The 18,236-nt window shown below is 43.8% G+C and overlaps 13 non-coding genes across 13 annotated transcripts; all 13 read right to left on the reverse strand.

The window, feature by feature from the left end:
• Positions 1-118: 118 nt before the first annotated feature.
• trnas-aga (transfer RNA serine (anticodon AGA)) lies at positions 119-200 on the reverse strand. Its single transcript has one exon. It is a non-coding gene; the product is annotated as a tRNA-Ser (tRNA).
• Positions 201-1,489: 1,289 nt separating this feature from the next.
• Positions 1,490-1,576, reverse strand: trnay-gua (transfer RNA tyrosine (anticodon GUA)). Its single transcript is given in 2 exon segments — positions 1,490-1,525; positions 1,540-1,576. It is a non-coding gene; the product is annotated as a tRNA-Tyr (tRNA).
• Positions 1,577-2,749: 1,173 nt separating this feature from the next.
• trnas-aga (transfer RNA serine (anticodon AGA)) lies at positions 2,750-2,831 on the reverse strand. Its single transcript has one exon. It is a non-coding gene; the product is annotated as a tRNA-Ser (tRNA).
• Positions 2,832-4,120: 1,289 nt separating this feature from the next.
• trnay-gua (transfer RNA tyrosine (anticodon GUA)) lies at positions 4,121-4,207 on the reverse strand. The gene is given in 2 exon segments: positions 4,121-4,156; positions 4,171-4,207. It is a non-coding gene; the product is annotated as a tRNA-Tyr (tRNA).
• A 1,173-nt stretch (positions 4,208-5,380) lies between these two features.
• On the reverse strand, positions 5,381-5,462 carry trnas-aga (transfer RNA serine (anticodon AGA)). Its single transcript has one exon. It is a non-coding gene; the product is annotated as a tRNA-Ser (tRNA).
• Positions 5,463-6,751: 1,289 nt separating this feature from the next.
• Positions 6,752-6,838, reverse strand: trnay-gua (transfer RNA tyrosine (anticodon GUA)). The gene is given in 2 exon segments: positions 6,752-6,787; positions 6,802-6,838. It is a non-coding gene; the product is annotated as a tRNA-Tyr (tRNA).
• A 1,175-nt stretch (positions 6,839-8,013) lies between these two features.
• On the reverse strand, positions 8,014-8,095 carry trnas-aga (transfer RNA serine (anticodon AGA)). Its single transcript has one exon. It is a non-coding gene; the product is annotated as a tRNA-Ser (tRNA).
• A 1,300-nt stretch (positions 8,096-9,395) lies between these two features.
• Positions 9,396-9,482, reverse strand: trnay-gua (transfer RNA tyrosine (anticodon GUA)). Its single transcript is given in 2 exon segments — positions 9,396-9,431; positions 9,446-9,482. It is a non-coding gene; the product is annotated as a tRNA-Tyr (tRNA).
• A 1,174-nt stretch (positions 9,483-10,656) lies between these two features.
• trnas-aga (transfer RNA serine (anticodon AGA)) lies at positions 10,657-10,738 on the reverse strand. Its single transcript has one exon. It is a non-coding gene; the product is annotated as a tRNA-Ser (tRNA).
• A 1,289-nt stretch (positions 10,739-12,027) lies between these two features.
• Positions 12,028-12,114, reverse strand: trnay-gua (transfer RNA tyrosine (anticodon GUA)). The gene is given in 2 exon segments: positions 12,028-12,063; positions 12,078-12,114. It is a non-coding gene; the product is annotated as a tRNA-Tyr (tRNA).
• A 2,628-nt stretch (positions 12,115-14,742) lies between these two features.
• trnas-aga (transfer RNA serine (anticodon AGA)) lies at positions 14,743-14,824 on the reverse strand. The gene has a single exon. It is a non-coding gene; the product is annotated as a tRNA-Ser (tRNA).
• A 1,289-nt stretch (positions 14,825-16,113) lies between these two features.
• On the reverse strand, positions 16,114-16,200 carry trnay-gua (transfer RNA tyrosine (anticodon GUA)). The gene is given in 2 exon segments: positions 16,114-16,149; positions 16,164-16,200. It is a non-coding gene; the product is annotated as a tRNA-Tyr (tRNA).
• A 1,173-nt stretch (positions 16,201-17,373) lies between these two features.
• On the reverse strand, positions 17,374-17,455 carry trnas-aga (transfer RNA serine (anticodon AGA)). The gene has a single exon. It is a non-coding gene; the product is annotated as a tRNA-Ser (tRNA).
• Between the last annotated feature and the right edge of the window lie 781 nt (positions 17,456-18,236).

Genomic DNA, 18,236 nt, shown 5'->3' on the forward strand with positions numbered 1-18,236 from the left:
CAGATGTTCCCAACACTTTCCCAATTGGTACTGAAAAACAAGCTAGGAACACAACACTAATTATGCAATGGTCAATCAAGAACCTTATCCAAGGTAAAACAACATCAGGGGAACTTCACATTGTTGGCAGGATTCGAACGTGCGCGGGGAGACCCCAATGGATTTCTAGTCCATCGCCTTAACCACTCGGCCACAACAACACTCCTGGAGGCTCACGCGAAGGTGGCTAGGCCACCGTCTGTTGATTCCAGGGGTCTCAAACTCAAATTACCTGAGGGCTGCAGGACGCAGAGTCTGGGTGTGGCTGGGCTGCATCAGGTATTCCACTGAAAAAGCTTTGTTCAAAAAATCTAATCTTCTCAAACATCACTACTAACAGTTCTTTAACTATAATGGGTTCTTTTGAACATGAACGGTTTTTCTAAACATGGCTTCTCTTGCCTGCTTCCTGCTGCCAGAGACCTGGCAGCGCTTCCTCTCACATAGCTGAGCCACATTTGGCTTGAGCGAGGAAGCAGTTGACACCCTCACTATGGCTTGAAGAAGATCGTCAGTAAGTCTCGACCTGTACTTGGACTTTTTGAAGTTATAGAAAAACTTTTTGCACAAATATGTGCTCCCAAAAAGGCACAGGCTCAGGGGAGCCGGGGGTCAATTTTATCGACTGCGACCGGGCTGTTCATTATCAGCTGGGACAACATTAATTATTTATTATATAAAACAATGGGATGCAGCCATGGAGGCGTTATTCACTGGCTTTTAGTTTCTATAATAACCCCATGGATTCAGCTGTACGTCCTACCCAACACCGATGTTCTGTTGCTTATGTAACCGAGGCAGGTAAGCCTTTGATGAGGCTCCAGCCTGACTCCGAAGCGGGACGGCGGGCGGGAGCTGGCTGAATGGCCCCATTGAAGGTCCACACCCATTAGTGACATCGTCAACGGAACGTCGGTGTTGGTCCTTAACGGCGGTAACATTGACTTCGTCTAGCTCGAAGTCAAACATTCTCATTTCAAACACAGTAACAAGTAGGAATTCTATGACGGCTATGTGATGTTACACGAGCGCCTCCATAGTTGTGCAATGTTTCTCTGCTTGCATCAACCCCGGCTGATGGCCCGCCCTCGGGAGCCATATAGTCCAGTGTGATTGGTAGGTTCGTTCAGCTCCAGCTTGCACAAAAAAAGGAACCTTCTGCACACAACGCGGGAAAAGGCCATTCGTATAGAACTCGCTGGCCGCACTAAAGATTAAACTTTCATATCGTCCTGAGGGCCACAAAATATTGTCTCGCAGGCCGCAAGCTTGAGAACCCTGTTTTAATCTATGGTCAAAAGCAGTCCTGTAAATTGGAGCAGGAGCTTTGGTGAGTAAAGGCAACATGTTGCAGAGCTTTGAAAAAATGTCCTTGCAGCGGGAGATGTTAGTATAGGGACAAATAGCCATGGCGTTAGAGCAGTACCTGGACTTTTCCGCCAAAATGTTCTCCTTCGAGCCGGAGTTGAACCAGCGACTTAAGGATCCCAGCTGACTAACCTACAGTCCTCCGCTCTACCAACTGAGCTATCGAAGGGTGGGGAGGGACTTGTTCTACGTACTTCTAATGCAGAAGATGGTAACAATCCATGTACCCACGTAACCATCTTTTAGTTACACCGGCTTATGCTTATCTCTGGATTAGGTGCCAAGTCCAGCTGACAAAAGATGTCAATGACATTTAGTTTAACAGACTAACGTGGTTGGAAGGCGGATCCACTATGGTGTAATGTAACTGCTCACTGTAGTTTGTTTGGTCAGCATGGCATTTTTTTAGGAATATTCAGACTTTACAATGCAGATCTTCCCAACACTTTCCTAAATGGTACTGAAAAACTAGCTAGGGACACTGGTTGAAAAGGGAATTTTAAGGGGGGGGAAGAAAAAAGAAGAGAGGAAGGGGGGAAGAGAAACAGAAAGAAAAGGAGAAAAATTCAATATAAAATCCATAATACACAGTAACAGTAACACAGAAAGTGTCAATACTTCAGCATACATTGAGATATGGTTCAAATTCATTCTAAACATGAATTAGGGCAAATCATTAGAATCACATCTTAATATAAACACCTCAACCACCCATTATTACCTCAATATAAACACATAGTAGGGTGACAGATTCTATTAAAAATCTCTTAATGAAAACTGGTATATGAAACCCAGCAAATGAAATACTGATTGTGCACCTAACACACTCTTGCCAGGATTTGCACCTGGAGTCTTCCACCCAAAGGATGGATGTGTTGCTATTACACCACAAGAGTTGTTTTTTTTTCCCCACATTTTTTTAAAGAGAGAGTGCAAACACAACAACTAAAAACTATATACAATAACAATTTAAAACCTTTCTATATACAAAACCCCAAAACACTAACAAATTACACCATCCCTGGATTAGGTGCCAAGTCCAGCTGACAAAAGATTTTAATGACATTTAGTTTAAAAGGCTAATGTGGTTGGAAGGCGGATCCACTATGTTGCAATGTAATTGCTCACTGTAGTTTGTTTTGGTCAGCATGGTATTTGTTTAGGACTATTCAGCCTTTACAATGTGCAGCAGCATATTCATTAATATACAATACAATGCCTCAGCAGATGTTCCCAACACTTTCCCAATTGGTACTGAAAAACAAGCTAGGAACACAACACTAATTATGCAATGGTCAATCAAGAACCTTATCCAAGGTAAAACAACATCAGGGGAACTTCACGTTGTTGGCAGGATTCGAACCTGCGCGGGGAGACCCCAATGGATTTCTAGTCCATCGCCTTAACCACTCGGCCACAACAACACTCCTGGAGGCTCACGCGAAGGTGGCTAGGCCACCGTCTGTTGATTCCAGGGGTCTCAAACTCAAATTACCTGAGGGCTGCAGGACGCAGAGTCTGGGTGTGGCTGGGCTGCATCAGGTATTCCACTGAAAAAGCTTTGTTCAAAAAATCTAATCTTCTCAAACATCACTACTAACAGTTCTTTAACTATAATGGGTTCTTTTGAACATGAACGGTTTTTCTAAACATGGCTTCTCTTGCCTGCTTCCTGCTGCCAGAGACCTGGCAGCGCTTCCTCTCACATAGCTGAGCCACATTTGGCTTGAGCGAGGAAGCAGTTGACACCCTCACTATGGCTTGAAGAAGATCGTCAGTAAGTCTCGACCTGTATTTGGACTTTTTGAAGTTATAGAAAAACTTTTTGCACAAATATGTGCTCCCAAAAAGGCACAGGCTCAGGGGAGCCGGGGGTCAATTTTATCGACTGCGACCGGGCTGTTCATTATCAGCTGGGACAACATTAATTATTTATTATATAAAACAATGGGATGCAGCCATGGAGGCGTTATTCACTGGCTTTTAGTTTCTATAATAACCCCATGGATTCAGCTGTACGTCCTACCCAACACCGATGTTCTGTTGCTTATGTAACCGAGGCAGGTAAGCCTTTGATGAGGCTCCAGCCTGACTCCGAAGCGGGACGGCGGGCGGGAGCTGGCTGAATGGCCCCATTGAAGGTCCACACCCATTAGTGACATCGTCAACGGAACGTCGGTGTTGGTCCTTAACGGCGGTAACATTGACTTCGTCCAGCTCGAAGTCAAACATTCTCATTTCAAACACAGTAACAAGTAGGAATTCTATGACGGCTATGTGATGTTACACGAGCGCCTCCATAGTTGTGCAATGTTTCTCTGCTTGCATCAACCCCGGCTGATGGCCCGCCCTCGGGAGCCATATAGTCCAGTGTGATTGGTAGGTTCGTTCAGCTCCAGCTTACACAAAAAAAGGAACCTTCTGCACACAACGCGGGAAAAGGCCATTCGTATAGAACTCGCTGGCCGCACTAAAGATTAAACTTTCATATCGTCCTGAGGGCCACAAAATATTGTCTCGCAGGCCGCAAGCTTGAGAACCCTGTTTTAATCCATGGTCAAAAGCAGTCCTGTAAATTGGAGCAGGAGCTTTGGTGAGTAAAGGCAACATGTTGCAGAGCTTTGAAAAAATGTCCTTGCAGCGGGAGATGTTAGTATAGGGACAAATAGCCATGGCGTTAGAGCAGTACCTGGACTTTTCCGCCAAAATGTTCTCCTTCGAGCCGGAGTTGAACCAGCGACTTAAGGATCCCAGCTGACTAACCTACAGTCCTCCGCTCTACCAACTGAGCTATCGAAGGGTGGGGAGGGACTTGTTCTACGTACTTCTAATGCAGAAGATGGTAACAATCCATGTACCCACGTAACCATCTTTTAGTTACACCGGCTTATGCTTGTCTCTGGATTAGGTGCCAAGTCCAGCTGACAAAAGATGTCAATGACATTTAGTTTAACAGACTAACGTGGTTGGAATGCGGATCCACTATGGTGTAATGTAACTGCTCACTGTAGTTTGTTTGGTCAGCATGGCATTTTTTTAGGAATATTCAGACTTTACAATGCAGATCTTCCCAACACTTTCCTAAATGGTACTGAAAAACTAGCTAGGGACACTGGTTGAAAAGGGAATTTTAAGGGGGGGGAAGAAAAAAGAAGAGAGGAAGGGGGGAAGAGAAACAGAAAGAAAAGGAGAAAAATTCAATATAAAATCCATAATACACAGTAACAGTAACACAGAAAGTGTCAATACTTCAGCATACATTGAGATATGGTTCAAATTCATTTTAAACATGAATTAGGGCAAATCATTAGAATCACATCTTAATATAAACACCTCAACCACCCATTATTACCTCAATATAAACACATAGTAGGGTGACAGATTCTATTAAAAATCTCTTAATGAAAACTGGTATATGAAACCCAGCAAATGAAATACTGATTGTGCACCTAACACACTCTTGCCAGGATTTGCACCTGGAGTCTTCCACCCAAAGGATGGATGTGTTGCTATTACACCACAAGAGTTGTTTTTTTTTCCCCACATTTTTTTAAAGAGAGAGTGCAAACACAACAACTAAAAACTATATACAATAACAATTTAAAACCTTTCTATATACAAAACCCCAAAACACTAACAAATTACACCATCCCTGGATTAGGTGCCAAGTCCAGCTGACAAAAGATTTTAATGACATTTAGTTTAAAAGGCTAATGTGGTTGGAAGGCGGATCCACTATGTTGCAATGTAATTGCTCACTGTAGTTTGTTTTGGTCAGCATGGTATTTGTTTAGGACTATTCAGCCTTTACAATGTGCAGCAGCATATTCATTAATATACAATACAATGCCTCAGCAGATGTTCCCAACACTTTCCCAATTGGTACTGAAAAACAAGCTAGGAACACAACACTAATTATGCAATGGTCAATCAAGAACCTTATCCAAGGTAAAATAACATCAGGGGAACTTCACGTTGTTGGCAGGATTCGAACCTGCACGGGGAGACCCCAATGGATTTCTAGTCCATCGCCTTAACCACTCGGCCACAACAACACTCCTGGAGGCTCACGCGAAGGTGGCTAGGCCACCGTCTGTTGATTCCAGGGGTCTCAAACTCAAATTACCTGAGGGCTGCAGGACGCAGAGTCTGGGTGTGGCTGGGCTGCATCAGGTATTCCACTGAAAAAGCTTTGTTCAAAACATCTAATCTTCTCAAACATCACTACTAACAGTTCTTTAACTATAATGGGTTCTTGTGAACATGAACGGTTTTTCTAAACATGGCTTCTCTTGCCTGCTTCCTGCTGCCAGAGACCTGGCAGCGCTTCCTCTCACATAGCTGAGCCACATTTGGCTTGAGCGAGGAAGCAGTTGACACCCTCACTATGGCTTGAAGAAGATCGTCAGTAAGTCTCGACCTGTATTTGGACTTTTTGAAGTTATAGAAAAACTTTTTGCACAAATATGTGCTCCCAAAAAGGCACAGGCTCAGGGGAGCCGGGGGTCAATTTTATCGACTGCGACCGGGCTGTTCATTATCAGCTGGGACAACATTAATTATTTATTATATAAAACAATGGGATGCAGCCATGGAGGCGTTATTCACTGGCTTTTAGTTTCTATAATAACCCCATGGATTCAGCTGTACGTCCTACCCAACACCGATGTTCTGTTGCTTATGTAACCGAGGCAGGTAAGCCTTTGATGAGGCTCCAGCCTGACTCCGAAGCGGGACGGCGGGCGGGAGCTGGCTGAATGGCCCCATTGAAGGTCCACACCCATTAGTGACATCGTCAACGGAACGTCGGTGTTGGTCCTTAACGGCGGTAACATTGACTTCGTCCAGCTCGAAGTCAAACATTCTCATTTCAAACACAGTAACAAGTAGGAATTCTATGACGGCTATGTGATGTTACACGAGCGCCTCCATAGTTGTGCAATGTTTCTCTGCTTGCATCAACCCCGGCTGATGGCCCGCCCTCGGGAGCCATATAGTCCAGTGTGATTGGTAGGTTCGTTCAGCTCCAGCTTGCACAAAAAAAGGAACCTTCTGCACACAACGCGGGAAAAGGCCATTCGTATAGAACTCGCTGGCCGCACTAAAGATTAAACTTTCATATCGTCCTGAGGGCCACAAAATATTGTCTCGCAGGCCGCAAGCTTGAGAACCCTGTTTTAATCCATGGTCAAAAGCAGTCCTGTAAATTGGAGCAGGAGCTTTGGTGAGTAAAGGCAACATGTTGCAGAGCTTTGAAAAAATGTCCTTGCAGCGGGAGATGTTAGTATAGGGACAAATAGCCATGGCGTTAGAGCAGTACCTGGACTTTTCCGCCAAAATGTTCTCCTTCGAGCCGGAGTTGAACCAGCGACTTAAGGATCCCAGCTGACTAACCTACAGTCCTCCGCTCTACCAACTGAGCTATCGAAGGGTGGGGAGGGACTTGTTCTACGTACTTCTAATGCAGAAGATGGTAACAATCCATGTACCCACGTAACCATCTTTTAGTTACACCGGCTTATGCTTGTCTCTGGATTAGGTGCCAAGTCCAGCTGACAAAAGATGTCAATGACATTTAGTTTAACAGACTAACGTGGTTGGAATGCGGATCCACTATGGTGTAATGTAATTGCTCACTGTAGTTTGTTTTGGTCAGCATGGCATTTTTTTAGGAATATTCAGACTTTACAATGCAGATGTTCCCAACACTTTCATAAATGGTACTGAAAAACTAGCTAGGGACACTGGTTGAAAAGGGAATTTTAAGGGGGGGGGAAGAAAAAAGAAGAGAGGAAGGGGGGAAGAGAAACAGAAAGAAAAGGAGAAAAATTCCATATAAAATCCATAATACACAGTAACAGTAACACAGAAAATGTCAATACTTCAGCATACATTGAGATATGGTTCAAATTCATTTTAAACATGAATTAGGGCAAATCATTAGAATCACATCTTAATATAAACACCTCAACCACCCATTATTACCTCAATATAAACACATAGTAGGGTGACAGATTCTATTAAAAATCTCTTAATGAAAACTGGTATATGAAACCCAGCAAATGAAATACTGATTGTGCACCTAACACACTCTTGCCAGGATTTGCACCTGGAGTCTTCCACCCAAAGGATGGATGTGTTGCTATTACACCACAAGAGTTGTGTTTTTTTCCCCACATTTTTTTAAAGAGAGAGTGCAAACACAACAACTAAAAACTATATACAATAACAATTTAAAACCTGTCTATATACAAAACACCAAAACACTAACAAATTACACCATCCCTGGATTAGGTGCCAAGTCCAGCTGACAAAAGATGTTAATGACATTTAGTTTAAAAGGCTAATGTGGTTGGAAGGCAGATCCACTATGTTGCAATGTAATTGCTCACTGTAGTTTGTTTTGGTCAGCATGGTATTTGTTTAGGACTATTCAGCCTTTACAATGTGCAGCAGCATATTCTTTAATATACAGTACAATGCCTCAACAGATGTTCCCAACACTTTCCCAATTGGTACTGAAAAACAAGCTAGGAACACAACACCAATTATGCAATGGTCAATCAAGAACTTTATCCAAGGTAAAACAACATCAGGGTAACTTCACGTTGTTGGCAGGATTCGAACCTGCGCGGGGAGACCCCAATGGATTTCTAGTCCATCGCCTTAACCACTCGGCCACAACAACACTCCTGGAGGGTCACGCGAAGGTGGCTAGGCCACCGTCTGTTGATTCCAGGGGTCTCAAACTCAAATTACCTGAGGGCTGCAGGACGCAGAGTCTGGGTGTGGCTGGGCTGCATCAGGTATTCCACTGAAAAAGCTTTGTTCAAAAAATCTAATCTTCTCAAACATCACTACTAACAGTTCTTTAACTATAATGGGTTCTTGTGAACATGAACGGTTTTTCTAAACATGGCTTCTCTTGCCTGCTTCCTGCTGCCAGAGACCTGGCAGCGCTTCCTCTCACATAGCTGAGCCACATTTGGCTTGAGCGAGGAAGCAGTTGACACCCTCACTATGGCTTGAAGAAGATCGTCAGTAAGTCTCGACCTGTACTTGGACTTTTTGAAGTTATAGAAAAAACTTTTTGCACAAATATGTGCTCCCAAAAAGGCACAGGCTCAGGGGAGCCGGGGGTCAATTTTCTCGACTGCGACCGGGCTGTTCATTATCAGCTGGGACAACATTAATTATTTATTATATAAAACAATGGGATGCAGCCATGGAGGCGTTATTCACTGGCTTTTAGTTTCTATAATAACCCCATGGATTCAGCTGTACGTCCTACCCAACACCGATGTTCTGTTGCTTATGTAACCGAGGCAGGTAAGCCTTTGATGAGGCTCCAGCCTGACTCCGAAGCGGGACGGCGGGCGGGAGCTGGCTGAATGGCCCCATTGAAGGTCCACACCCATTAGTGACATCGTCAACGGAACGTCGGTGTTGGTCCTTAACGGCGGTAACATTGACTTCGTCCAGCTCGAAGTCAAACATTCTCATTTCAAACACAGTAACAAGTAGGAATTCTATGACGGCTATGTGATGTTACACGAGCGCCTCCATAGTTGTGCAATGTTTCTCTGCTTGCATCAACCCCGGCTGATGGCCCGCCCTCGGGAGCCATATAGTCCAGTGTGATTGGTAGGTTCGTTCAGCTCCAGCTTGCACAAAAAAAGGAACCTTCTGCACACAACGCGGGAAAGTGCCATTCGTATAGAACTCGCTGGCCGCACTAAAGATTAAACTTTCATATCGTCCTGAGGGCCACAAAATATTGTCTCGCAGGCCGCAAGCTTGAGAACCCTGTTTTAATCCATGGTCAAAAGCAGTCCTGTAAATTGGAGCAGGAGCTTTGGTGAGTAAAGGCAACATGTTGCAGAGCTTTGAAAAAATGTCCTTGCAGCGGGAGATGTTAGTATAGGGTAGTATAGGTTAGTATAGCCATGGCGTTAGAGCAGTACCTGGACTGTTCCGCCAAAATGTTCTCCTTCGAGCCGGAGTTGAACCAGCGACCTAAGGATCCCAGCTGACTAACCTACAGTCCTCCGCTCTACCAACTGAGCTATCGAAGGGTGGGGAGGGACTTGTTCTACGTACTTCTAATGCAGAAGATGGTAACAATCCATGTACCCACGTAACCATCTTTTAGTTACACCGGCTTATGCTTGTCTCTGGATTAGGTGCCAAGTCCAGCTGACAAAAGATGTCAATGACATTTAGTTTAACAGACTAACGTGGTTGGAATGCGGATCCACTATGGTGTAATGTAACTGCTCACTGTAGTTTGTTTTGGTCAGCATGGCATTTTTTTAGGACTATTCAGACTTTACAATGCAGATGTTCCCAACACTTTCCTAAATGGTACTGAAAAACTAGCTAGGGACACTGGTTGAAAAGGGAATTTTAAGGGGGGGGAAGAAAAAAGAAGAGAGAAAGGGGGGAAGAGAAACAGAAAGAAAAAGAGAAAAATTTAATATAAAATCCATAATACACAGTAACAGTAACACAGAAAATGTCAATACTTCAGCATACATTGAGATATGGTTCAAATTCATTTTAAACATGAATTAGGGCAAATCATTAGAATCACATCTTAATATAAACACCTCAACCACCCATTATTACCTCAATATAAACACATAGTAAGGTGACAGATTCTATTAAAAATCTCCTAATGAAAACTGGTATATGTAACCCAGCAAATGAAATACTGATTGTGCACCTAACACACTCTTGCCAGGATTTGCACCTGGAGTCTTCCACCCAAAGGATGGATGTGTTGCTATTACACCACAAGAGTTGTGTTTTTTTCCCCACATTTTTTTAAAGAGAGAGTGCAAACACAACAACTAAAAACTATATACAATAACAATTTAAAACCTGTCTATATACAAAACCCCAAAACACTAACAAATTACACCATCCCTGGATTAGGTGCCAAGTCCAGCTGACAAAAGATGTTAATGACATTTAGTTTAACAGGCTAATGTGGTTGGAAGGCGGATCCACTATGTTGCAATGTAGTTGCTCACTGTAGTTTGTTTTGGTCAGCATGGTATTTGTTTAGGACTATTCAGCCTTTACAATGTGCAGCAGCAGATTCATTAATATACAGTACAATGCCTCAGCAGATGTTCCCAACACTTTCCCAATTGGTACTGAAAAACAAGCTAGGAACACAACACTAATTATGCAATGGTCAATCAAGAACCTTATCCAAGGTAAAACAACATCAGGGGAGCTTCACATTGTTGGCAGGATTCGAACCTGCGCGGGGAGACCCCAATGGATTTCTAGTCCATCGCCTTAACCACTCGGCCACAACAACACTCCTGGAGGCTCACGCGAAGGTGGCTAGGCCACCGTCTGTTGATTCCAGGGGTCTCAAACTCAAATTACCTGAGGGCTGCAGGACGCAGAGTCTGGGTGTGGCTGGGCTGCATCAGGTATTCCAATGAAAAAGCTTTGTTCAAAAAATCTAATCTTCTCAAACATCACTACTAACAGTTCTTTAACTATAATGGGTTCTTGTGAACATGAACGGTTTTTCTAAACATGGCTTCTCTTGCCTGCTTCCTGCTGCCAGAGACCTGGCAGCGCTTCCTCTCACATAGCTGAGCCACATTTGGCTTGAGCGAGGAAGCAGTTGACACCCTCACTATGGCTTGAAGAAGATCGTCAGTAAGTCTCGACCTGTACTTGGACTTTTTGAAGTTATAGAAAAACTTTTTGCACAAATATGTGCTCCCAAAAAGGCACAGGCTCAGGGGAGCCGGGGGTCAATTTTCTCGACAGCGACCGGGCTGTTCATTATCAGCTGGGACAACATTAATTATTTATTATATAAAACAATGGGATGCAGCCATGGAGGCGTTATTCACTGGCTTTTAGTTTCTATAATAACCCCATGGATTCAGCTGTACGTCCTACCCAACACCGATGTTCTGTTGCTTATGTAACCGAGGCAGGTAAGCCTTTGATGAGGCTCCAGCCTGACTCCAAAGCGGGACGGCGGGCGGGAGCTGGCTGAATGGCCCCATTGAAGGTCCACACCCATTAGTGACATCGTCAACGGAACGTCGGTGTTGGTCCTTAACGGCGGTAACATTGACTTCGTCCAGCTCGAAGTCAAACATTCTCATTTCAAACACAGTAACAAGTAGGAATTCTATGACGGCTATGTGATGTTACACGAGCGCCTCCATAGTTGTGCAATGTTTCTCTGCTTGCATCAACCCCGGCTGATGGCCCGCCCTCGGGAGCCATATAGTCCAGTGTGATTGGTAGGTTCGTTCAGCTCCAGCTTGCACAAAAAAAGGAACCTTCTGCACACAACGCGGGAAAGTGCCATTCGTATAGAACTCGCTGGCCGCACTAAAGATTAAACTTTCATATCGTCCTGAGGGCCACAAAATATTGTCTCGCAGGCCGCAAGCTTGAGAACCCTGTTTTAATCCATGGTCAAAAGCAGTCCTGTAAATTGGAGCAGGAGCTTTGGTGAGTAAAGGCAACATGTTGCAGAGCTTTGAAAAAATGTCCTTGCAGCGGGAGATGTTAGTATAGGGACAAGTAGCCATGGCGTTAGAGCAGTACCTGGACTGTTCCGCCAAAATGTTCTCCTTCGAGCCGGAGTTGAACCAGCGACCTAAGGATCCCAGCTGACTAACCTACAGTCCTCCGCTCTACCAACTGAGCTATCGAAGGGTGGGGAGGGACTTGTTCTACGTACTTCTAATGCAGAAGATGGTAACAATCCATGTACCCACGTAACCATCTTTTAGTTACACCGGCTTATGCTTGTCTCTGGATTAGGTGCCAAGTCCATCTGACAAAAGATGTCAATGACATTTAGTTTAACAGACTAACGTGGTTGGAATGCGGATCCACTATGGTGTAATGTAACTGCTCACTGTAGTTTGTTTTGGTCAGCATGGCATTTTTTTAGGACTATTCCGACTTTACAATGCAGATGTTCCCAACACTTTCCTAAATGGTACTGAAAAACTAGCTAGGGACACTGGTTGAAAAGGGAATTTTAAGGGGGGGGAAGAAAAAAGAAGAGAGGAAGGGGGGAAGAGAAACAGAAAGAAAAAGAGAAAAATTCAATATAAAATCCATAATACACAGTAACAGTAACACAGAAAATTTCAATACTTCAGCATACATTGAGATATGGTTCAAATTCATTTTAAACATGAATTAGGGCAAATCATTAGAATCACATCTTAATATAAACACCTCAACCACCCATTATTACCTCAATATAAACACATAGTAGGGTGACAGATTCTATTAAAAATCTCCTAATGAAAACTGGTATATGAAACCCAGCAAATGAAATACTGATTGTGCACCTAACACACTCTTGCCAGGATTTGCACCTGGAGTCTTCCACCCAAAGGATGGATGTGTTGCTTTACACCACAAGAGTTGTGTTTTTTTCCCCACATTTTTTTAAAGAATTGGTTGGAAGGCGGATCCACTATGTTGCAATGTAATTGCTCACTGTAGTTTGTTTTGGTCAGCATGGTATTTGTTTAGGACTATTCAGCCTTTACAATGTGCAGCAGCATATTCATTAATATACAGTACAATGCCTCAGCAGATGTTCCCAACACTTTCCCAATTGGTACTGAAAAACGGGACGCAGAGTCTGGGTGTGGCTGGGCTGCATCAGGTATTCCACTGAAAAAGCTTTGTTCAAAAAATCCAATCTTCTCAAACATCACTACTAACAGTTCTTTAACTATAATGGGTTCTTGTGAACATGAACGGTTTTTCTAAACATGGCTTCTCTTGCCTGCTTCCTGCTGCCAGAGACCTGGCAGCGCTTCCTCTCACATAGCTGAGCCACATTTGGCTTGAGCGAGGAAGCAGTTGACACCCTCACTATGGCTTGAAGAAGATCGTCAGTAAGTCTCGACCTGTACTTGGACTTTTTGAAGTTATAGAAAAACTTTTTGCACAAATATGTGCTCCCAAAAAGGCACAGGCTCAGGGGAGCCGGGGGTCAATTTTATCGACTGCGACCGGGCTGTTCATTATCAGCTGGGACAACATTAATTATTTATTATATAAAACAATGGGATGCAGCCATGGAGGCGTTATTCACTGGCTTTTAGTTTCTATAATAACCCCATGGATTCAGCTGTACGTCCTACCCAACACCGATGTTCTATTGCTTATGTAACCGAGGCAGGTAAGCCTTTGATGAGGCTCCAGCCTGACTCCGAAGCGGGACGGCGGGCGGGAGCTGGCTGAATGGCCCCATTGAAGGTCCACACCCATTAGTGACATCGTCAACGGAACGTCGGTGTTGGTCCTTAACGGCGGTAACATTGACTTCGTCCAGCTCGAAGTCAAACATTCTCATTTCAAACACAGTAACAAGTAGGAATTCTATGACGGCTATGTGATGTTACACGAGCGCCTCCATAGTTGTGCAATGTTTCTCTGCTTGCATCAACCCCGGCTGATGGCCCGCCCTCGGGAGCCATATAGTCCAGTGTGATTGAGAGGAAGGGGGGAAGAGAAACAGAAAGAAAAGGAGAAAAATTCAATATAAAATCCATATTACACAGTAACAGTAACACAGAAAGTGTCAATACTTCAGCATACATTGAGATATGGTTCAAATTCATTTTAAACATGAATTAGGGCAAATCATTAGAATCACATCTTAATATAAACACCTCAACCACCCATTATTACCTAAATATAAACACATAGTAGGGTGACAGATTCTATTAAAAATCTCTTAATTAAAACTGGTATATGAAACCCAGGAAATGAAATACTGATTGTGCACCTAACACACTCTTGCCAGGATTTGCACCTGGAGTCTTCCACCCAAAGGATGGATGTGTTGCTATTACACCACAAGAGTTGTGTTTTTTTCCCCACATTTTTTTAAAGAGAGAGTGCAAACACAACAACTAAAAACTATATACAATAACAATTTAAAACCTGTCTATATACAAAACCCCAAAACAATAACAAATTACACCATCCCTGGATTAGGTGCCAAGTCCAGCTGACAAAAGATTTTAATGACATTTAGTTTAAAAGGCTAATGTGGTTGGAAGGCGGATCCACTATGTTGCAATGTAATTGCTCACTGTAGTTTGTTTTGGTCAGCATGGTATTTGTTTAGGACTATTCAGCCTTTACAATGTGCAGCAGCATATTCATTAATATACAGTACAATGCCTCAGCAGATGTTCCCAACACTTTCCCAATTGGTACTGAAAAACAAGCTAGGAACACAACACTAATTATGCAATGGTCAATCAAGAACCTTATCCAAGGTAAAACAACATCAGGGGAACTTCACGTTGTTGGCAGGATTCGAACGTGCGCGGGGAGACCCCAATGGATTTCTAGTCCATCGCCTTAACCACTTGGCCACAACAACACTCCTGGAGGCTCACGCGAAGGTGGCTAGGCCACCGTCTGTTGATTCCAGGGGTCTCAAACTCAAATTACCTGAGGGCTGCAGGACGCAGAGTCTGGGTGTGGCTGGGCTGCATCAGGTATTCCACTGAAAAAGCTTTGTTCAAAAAATCTAATCTTCTCAAACATCACTACTAACAGTTCTTTAACTATAATGGGTTCTTTTGAACATGAACGGTTTTTCTAAACATGGCTTCTCTTGCCTGCTTCCTGCTGCCAGAGACCTGGCAGCGCTTCCTCTCACATAGCTGAGCCACATTTGGCTTGAGCGAGGAAGCAGTTGACACCCTCACTATGGCTTGAAGAAGATCGTCAGTAAGTCTCGACCTGTACTTGGACTTTTTGAAGTTATAGAAAAACTTTTTGCACAAATATGTGCTCCCAAAAAGGCACAGGCTCAGGGGAGCCGGGGGTCAATTTTATCGACTGCGACCGGGCTGTTCATTATCAGCTGGGACAACATTAATTATTTATTATATAAAACAATGGGATGCAGCCATGGAGGCGTTATTCACTGGCTTTTAGTTTCTATAATAACCCCATGGATTCAGCTGTACGTCCTACCCAACACCGATGTTCTGTTGCTTATGTAACCGAGGCAGGTAAGCCTTTGATGAGGCTCCAGCCTGACTCCGAAGCGGGACGGCGGGCGGGAGCTGGCTGAATGGCCCCATTGAAGGTCCACACCCATTAGTGACATCGTCAACGGAACGTCGGTGTTGGTCCTTAACGGCGGTAACATTGACTTCGTCCAGCTCGAAGTCAAACATTCTCATTTCAAACACAGTAACAAGTAGGAATTCTATGACGGCTATGTGATGTTACACGAGCGCCTCCATAGTTGTGCAATGTTTCTCTGCTTGCATCAACCCCGGCTGATGGCCCGCCCTCGGGAGCCATATAGTCCAGTGTGATTGGTAGGTTCGTTCAGCTCCAGCTTGCACAAAAAAAGGAACCTTCTGCACACAACGCGGGAAAAGGCCATTCGTATAGAACTCGCTGGCCGCACTAAAGATTAAACTTTCATATCGTCCTGAGGGCCACAAAATATTGTCTCGCAGGCCGCAAGCTTGAGAACCCTGTTTTAATCCATGGTCAAAAGCAGTCCTGTAAATTGGAGCAGGAGCTTTGGTGAGTAAAGGCAACATGTTGCAGAGCTTTGAAAAAATGTCCTTGCAGCGGGAGATGTTAGTATAGGGACAAATAGCCATGGCGTTAGAGCAGTACCTGGACTTTTCCGCCAAAATGTTCTCCTTCGAGCCGGAATTGAACCAGCGACTTAAGGATCCCAGCTGACTAACCTACAGTCCTCCGCTCTACCAACTGAGCTATCGAAGGGTGGGGAGGGACTTGTTCTACGTACTTCTAATGCAGAAGATGGTAACAATCCATGTACCCACGTAACCATCTTTTAGTTACACCGGCTTATGCTTATCTCTGGATTAGGTGCCAAGTCCAGCTGACAAAAGATGTCAATGACATTTAGTTTAACAGACTAACGTGGTTGGAAGGCGGATCCACTATGGTGTAATGTAACTGCTCACTGTAGTTTGTTTGGTCAGCATGGCATTTTTTTAGGAATATTCAGACTTTACAATGCAGATCTTCCCAACACTTTCCTAAATGGTACTGAAAAACTAGCTAGGGACACTGGTTGAAAAGGGAATTTTAAGGGGGGGGAAGAAAAAAGAAGAGAGGAAGGAGGGAAGAGAAACAGAAAGAAAACGAGAAAAATTCAATATAAAATCCATAATACACAGTAACAGTAACACAGAAAGTGTCAATACTTCAGCATACATTGAGATATGGTTCAAATTCATTTTAAACATGAATTAGGGCAAATCATTAGAATCACATCTTAATATAAACACCTCAACCACCCATTATTACCTCAATATAAACACATAGTAGGGTGACAGATTCTATTAAAAATCTCTTAATGAAAACTGGTATATGAAACCCAGCAAATGAAATACTGATTGTGCACCTAACACACTCTTGCCAGGATTTGCACCTGGAGTCTTCCACCCAAAGGATGGATGTGTTGCTATTACACCACAAGAGTTGTGTTTTTTTCCCCACATTTTTTTAAAGAGAGAGTGCAAACACAACAACTAAAAACTATATACAATAACAATTTAAAACCTTTCTATATACAAAACCCCAAAACACTAACAAATTACACCATCCCTGGATTAGGTGCCAAGTCCAGGTGACAAAAGATTTTAATGACATTTAGTTTAAAAGGCTAATGTGGTTGGAAGGCGGATCCACTATGTTGCAATGTAATTGCTCACTGTAGTTTGTTTTGGTCAGCATGGTATTTGTTTAGGACTATTCAGCCTTTACAATGTGCAGCAGCAGATTCATTAATATACAGTACAATGCCTCAGCAGATGTTCCCAACACTTTCCCAATTGGTACTGAAAAACAAGCTAGGAACACAACACTAATTATGCAATGGTCAATCAAGAACCTTATCCAAGGTAAAACAACATCAGGGGAACTTCACATTGTTGGCAGGATTCGAACCTGCGCGGGGAGACCCCAATGGATTTCTAGTCCATCGCCTTAACCACTCGGCCACAACAACACTCCTGGGGGCTCACGCGAAGGTGGCTAGGCCACCGTCTGTTGATTCCAGGGGTCTCAAACTCAAATTACCTGAGGGCTGCAGGACGCAGAGTCTGGGTGTGGCTGGGCTGCATCAGGTATTCCACTGAAAAAGCTTTGTTCAAAAAATCTAATCTTCTCAAACATCACTACTAACAGTTCTTTAACTATAATGGGTTCTTTTGAACATGAACGGTTTTTCTAAACATGGCTTCTCTTGCCTGCTTCCTGCTGCCAGAGACCTGGCAGCGCTTCCTCTCACATAGCTGAGCCACATTTGGCTTGAGCGAGGAAGCAGTTGACACCCTCACTATGGCTTGAAGAAGATCGTCAGTAAGTCTCGACCTGTACTTGGACTTTTTGAAGTTATAGAAAAACTTTTTGCACAAATATGTGCTCCCAAAAAGGCACAGGCTCAGGGGAGCCGGGGGTCAATTTTATCGACTGCGACCGGGCTGTTCATTATCAGCTGGGACAACATTAATTATTTATTATATAAAACAATGGGATGCAGCCATGGAGGCGTTATTCACTGGCTTTTAGTTTCTATAATAACCCCATGGATTCAGCTGTACGTCCTACCCAACACCGACGTTCTGTTGCTTATGTAACCGAGGCAGGTAAGCCTTTGATGAGGCTCCAGCCTGACTCCGAAGCGGGACGGCGGGCGGGAGCTGGCTGAATGGCCCCATTGAAGGTCCACACCCATTAGTGACATCGTCAACGGAACGTCGGTGTTGGTCCTTAACGGCGGTAACATT

The sequence above is a fragment of the Channa argus genome, unplaced genomic scaffold, assembly GCF_033026475.1.
Source record: "Channa argus isolate prfri unplaced genomic scaffold, Channa argus male v1.0 Contig043, whole genome shotgun sequence".
Taxonomy (NCBI): domain Eukaryota; kingdom Metazoa; phylum Chordata; class Actinopteri; order Anabantiformes; family Channidae; genus Channa; species Channa argus.